Here is a 5,685-nt window from a genome sequence, read left to right on the forward strand (position 1 = left end):
ACTAGTACAACAGACTTCATATAGGGTTGCCCTTGAATAGCACCCAGAAGCTTCAATTGGACCATGGCCCTTTTGGACCTTTTTCAGCTGGAGTCACCAAATCAAAGGAAAGGTTTTTCCTCATGAGGCAGAGAGAAGTGAGGGTAGTTTGACTTCCCCATTTCTCCTGACAGTTGACCCATCTTTTACTAACTCAGAGCTCTTCATTTTTATTTTGAAGGTCAAAGCATAGAAGAAGATTGAAGAATATTTGGCCAGTATCACATGTCAAAACTCCCGTTAACTGTCCCTCTGTGAACAATAACTGGAGATTATGAGGACACGCATCAAGTAAGATAAGAACATGGCTTGTCACAAAAGTTGTTTTTCTCCAGGCAGAGATCTCTTCATAAAGATGCATATTCAACTGTAATATTTCAAGGCCAGAATTGCAGAGGAGAAGGGAAAAGGTGTTTTTAAGGACCTGGACTATTACACATCCCATGGACTATGAAAATAACAAACAACAAACTCCCCACCAAAAATATCACTTGACTCCACGATTGCTAAACAGATGCTGAAAATACTTTGGTCATGTCATGAGAGCTGATTCACTCAAAAAGTCAATCATGCTGGGGTGATCAGCAGAAAAAGGAGAAGAGGCTGCCCTAGCACTCGCTGGTTAGACAGAATAAAAGATGACATTGGGATGACCATGGCAGATCTGAAGGAGGCAGTGCAAGACAGAGGGGCATGGAGATTGCTGATCGAAAGAGTGTTCAAAGATCAGACATGACTGAATGGCTGATGATGACAGAGTTCTTTGCTACATACATCCCAAATCTTCCTCCTTCTAAGAGGCTGGATTCTAAGAATGCTGTAGCAATATCAGAGGGACAGGATGGCTCCAGTGGCAGAAAGAAGAATTTATTATCAATTGTATACCTGTGCTTTGGCAATGAGATTCTTAATTTTAAGAAATGAGCAAATTTTCTTTTTCAATTCCACAGCACTTTTAGCCACACAGATGATTATTCTCTGCAGTATTGAATAATCTTCTCTACTGTGGGAATCATCGTCCTAGGAGCAACATAAGTAGCAAAGCTAAAGTTCCATGAACTGTAGGCTTTGAGCCCCCCTTTGCTTTTGGGACCCCACCCTCATATAACCTCTCTCTTGGAACCAAAGGACATTCCACTTGATGATGGACTAATGAATCCAAGTAATGGATGTCTTGCTGGTAATATTTATGTTTATGGGCCAAGGGAAGGAGAATTACTCCCCAAGACACTTGGCAACGCTGTGATGTACTTTTTTCTGTCTCCCAGCTCAATAAAGTCCAGCAGGCATTTCCAGAAGTTCCCAGGGAAGTCTAGCATGCTGCAAAGACCTATGCATACATTAATGAAGGTAATTATTTAGAATACCAAGGGGAGGGAGTGAGGAAATGGCAGATGAAGTGACAGCAAGTCAATCCCAGGCTTTGTATTTCCAATGGTAATCCTCAATTTATGACCGATACTGGTTCAACTGTTCAAAGTCACGACAGACTCGAAAAGAATTACTTATTACTCTTAGTTACAACAGTCACACCAACCCTACACTCATGTCATCACATTTTGGGTATGGTACTTGGCAACAAGCTCAGATTTAGAATCATTTGCAGCTTATGTGATCACGGTTTGTTTTAGAGCAAAATTTTAAAAAATGGGAAAAACCAGCCACTGGATAATCTGCATTTGGATTTACCGCCATGTGATACACTTAACAATTATTGTAAAAATGATTGTAAAATTGAATCCAGACATGTGGTGACTTGATTTAAAACTGCAATGACTTCCCATCAAAATTTTGAGCTCAGTTATTGTCATAAATTGAGGAAAACTACCAGAGCTGGAAAACCTGTATATGTTTTCCACCTTTGTAGCAAACATTTCAATATCTCTTTGTCTTTCAAATTTTCTCCCTTGTTTGGAGGCATAAGGTCCCCTGCCATTTGCCAACCCCTCCTTGGTTTTTCTCACCTTTTATTTCCATGCAGGTGACCTAGCAGTAGACGAGCTGTGACCACCTCCCTCCCCCAAACTGCCTTTGATCCAGCTAAACAACAGAGTTAACTCAAGGATGGACAAAAAGAATTTCCACTCTGACACAAGGAATGGCCCTTCTACAACTTATAGCAATTAATTGAATTTGCTCTGTTGTACCTCCTGACTTTATACCAAATCCTGCTTCCCGATCATTGGAAGAGTGGACCTCTCTACTACTGAAGTTTCCCTATGAGTTTCGAAGATGGTGCTGTGTTGTGGAGCAGATGCCAACCATAATTGGTTTTAATATGCTGCTGCAGGTTGGTGGTATGGAGGGTTGGACTAAGAGATGTGGGTTTTTCTTCTATCAAGCATATGGTTGATACTGCTTTTTGCCATGTGATTTGTCTCTTTGCAGGCTGTGTAGCAGCTTGGGACAGAATTCCATATGGTGCCTGAATCTCGCTTGCTTGGACTGTCGCTGGCTGGACCATCATCTCCCCAGGATAGAGGAACAATGAAACACTCTGTAAATCCACGGACTCTACTTATGGACTAGAGTTTTTGATGGAAAAGTGTCTTTCTTGTATCTATGGAACATGTATGCCCAATTATATGCCAGCCATTTAAGTTATATGCCATTACAGACACAATGTCTGGAGATTGTAGGGATCATGCGTGTTTGTTTGTGTGCCTGTATGTGTGTCAGGCCTCCCAGGTAAAGCAGACAGGAACTATGACTAAATATGTTAATTCTACCTTATTGTTAGGCTACATTAACAGAATCTTGAAGTCTGAAGGTAGCCCTTTTGATTGAATTTCTATCTTCTTTATGTTTCCTTACATGGGTGGCATAGAACTGTATGTTTATATATATGTATGTATATGTATTTATTTTTCTTTTTATATTCTGTTTTTAATGGTATTATTAATTTAATGGTTGTTTCCCATAAATATACCCGCCCCACACAATTGGCTGCATCGATTGTGGTTTCATCATCCTAGCCGGTATCCGCTTCGGATCTGATGCTTTTCCCTCCCCTGCCCACCTCGCCTGCTGGTCGTGTCCATCCTGTGGTGCGCAGCTGTTCAGCGTTGTTGCCGGATTGCCCCTGTTGCTATTCTGTCTAGCCGTGCTGTCAGCCTGCCGCAGAGTCACATCTGTCAACAATCTTCCCATCATGTGCCTTGTCCTGGTTATGTTGTCCTATTGTCTTTTTCTTGGTCTTGTAATGGGTTCTATTTGTGCTTCCATCTTCCCATCCATTGTGACACCCTGCCATTTCATGGGTGAACATCCCGGGTCTCTTGCGCTCCTGTTTGCCTGGCACGGAGGTGGTAAGAAATTCACCCGCCCCGATCCTCTGCGCCGCTGTTCATGCCTTCTCAATGTTTAGTATGCTGGAAGCATACCAGTGGATTGACGAAAGCTAAGTTATTAAAAAGTTCTACTATCCCAGAGATCCATGGTTTCTGGTAGATTTTAAAATGAATATATCTGGGATTCAAGTTTTTAAAATGATTAAGGATGGATATGGGTGGGCAGCGCTGTTACGAGCTAGACAGTGGGAAAACCTCGCAAAACGCAAGACAATTAGCTATGAGAAGTTGGCTTTTCTACACATTTATATCCGGAACAATCTAATGCCAAAATCGCTACGCAGAAAACCACCAGTGGATTCGACAGAGGGCCACGTGGCGGTCCGGCAATTCGAACACCAGATGATATAAGCTATGATCAACAATCATCATAGACAGATTGAGGCCCAAACTATAAAAATTCAGGGGCACCGAGAGTATTGCCGCACCACATTAACATACGAACATTTTAATGCCCTCAATCTCCAAATATACCTCGCAACGCAAGAGGCACGCCAGAGAAAGGCCGACGCACTCCAGCGAAAAACAAATCTTAAGGGCGTTGGACAATTGAAGGAGTGGCAACAAACATATACACAACCTATCATCTACGACACCAATAACAATCCTCAGTCCTGCAATGGGACGTTTGTTTCAACTTAATGGATGCAAAACCCATTGATTTTGCTGTGCCCTTGGAATCAGCAATCCACCACATTGAGGCCAATGATGAGACTAAAAATTCCATTAGGCAGTGCATAACGGCTTCTCATTAACCACAGGCAAAACCACGTTCTATCAGTACCAGAAAGAATGGCCCTTGAAGAGCTATGGAAGGATAGCTCAATTACCATCTTCCCAGCTGATAAAGGCAGGGCAACCATGGCTATGGGCAAGCCTGAGTATGATTGCAAGATCCACGCCCTGCAGGGTGATGAGAGTGCATATCGGGTCATTAGCAAAGATCCGATGACGTCACTCAGAAATCAACTTAGCAAAATAGCAGATAGACTCAGGAGGCAAAATAAAATTCATAAAGAGGATTTTAAAGCAATTCGACCCAAGGACTCCGCCATGGCACGGTTTTATGGATTGCTCAAGATTCACAAAGCGGAAGTCCCATTATGACCTATTGTGTTATTCAGGGGCATCCAAACCTTTGGCCTGGCTAAATGGCTGAGTGGATGGCTCCAGCATCTGGTTGAAGACACCACGACCACAACAAAATCCTTGGAGTTCCTAGAAAGGCTACAATCAGTAAAGGTGGAAGATGATGATGAAATTATGATATCTTTTGATGTGACATCCTTATTCACCTCCATCCTTCAAGACCTGGCCATTTCCATGATAAGAGGCCTATTACAGAATGAGGGGCCATGGCATGCCAACTTGCCCAGCACGGAAGACCTCATCCAATTGTTAAATCTTTGCCTCAAAACCTATTTCATATTTCATGATACCATATATGAACAAATAAAGGGCACGTCTATGGGGTCCCCCATTTCAGGGGTCATTGCTGAAGCCATTCTGCAAGAACTAGAATGCAAAGCAATGGTCAACTATCAACCCAAGTTTTGGGTCAGATATGTCGATGACACATTTGCCATCATTAAATGCCGTGACAGCACCAGGTTCATGGAGAAATTGAACTCGGTTTATTCAGACATTCAATTCATGGCGGAAGAGGAAACCAACAACACCCTGGCTTTCTTGGATGTGCTGGTTAGTTGCCAACCTGATGGTACCTTTTCTACTGCTGTCTATCGTAAGGCCACACACATGGACCGGATTCTACACAATGAGAGCAATCACCTTATTGCACACAAGATTAGTTGCATTCAAATGTTGTTCAATAGGGTGAATACTCATTGCAGCACAAGGGCAGCAAAAATTAAGGAACTGACATATCTCCATCATATATGCAGGCAGAATGGGTACTCAGCAAGCTTCATTCAACGCTGTTGTAAATGTCAGGAACCACGATCGATCCATGACAGACCAACGATCGATGCTTGGGTAACTCTCCCCCCCATCAATGGTGCATCCGAAGCGACCGCACAGATACTTGCAGCCCATGGTATTAGTATGGCACATAGGCCCAGCCAGACCCTGCACACAAGAATAATGCACCCAAAGGAACTGCTATCTAAAGGCGATATGTCATCTGTAATCTATAGAATTATGTTGGAGAAATGGCAAAATGCCTTTGCACTAGAATGCATGAGCATGAACTAATGGTTAAACGGCATGAACAGCGTTCCCAGGTATGGGTGCATATGGCTGAGAGGGAGCATACATTCAATTTTACTGGGGCGCA

General features: G+C 42.8%; 1 long non-coding RNA gene across 1 annotated transcript; it reads left to right on the plus strand.

Moving 5' to 3' along the window:
• The first annotated feature begins 248 nt into the window (after positions 1-248).
• LOC120306048 lies at positions 249-3,352 on the plus strand. Its single transcript, XR_005556164.1, has 3 exons — positions 249-1,389; positions 2,021-2,329; positions 2,428-3,352. It is a non-coding gene; the product is annotated as an uncharacterized LOC120306048 (long non-coding RNA).
• The last annotated feature ends 2,333 nt before the right edge of the window (positions 3,353-5,685 follow it).

This window comes from Crotalus tigris, unplaced genomic scaffold (genome assembly GCF_016545835.1).
Source record: "Crotalus tigris isolate CLP2741 ecotype Arizona unplaced genomic scaffold, ASM1654583v1 scf7180000017549.6302385, whole genome shotgun sequence".
Taxonomy (NCBI): domain Eukaryota; kingdom Metazoa; phylum Chordata; class Lepidosauria; order Squamata; family Viperidae; genus Crotalus; species Crotalus tigris.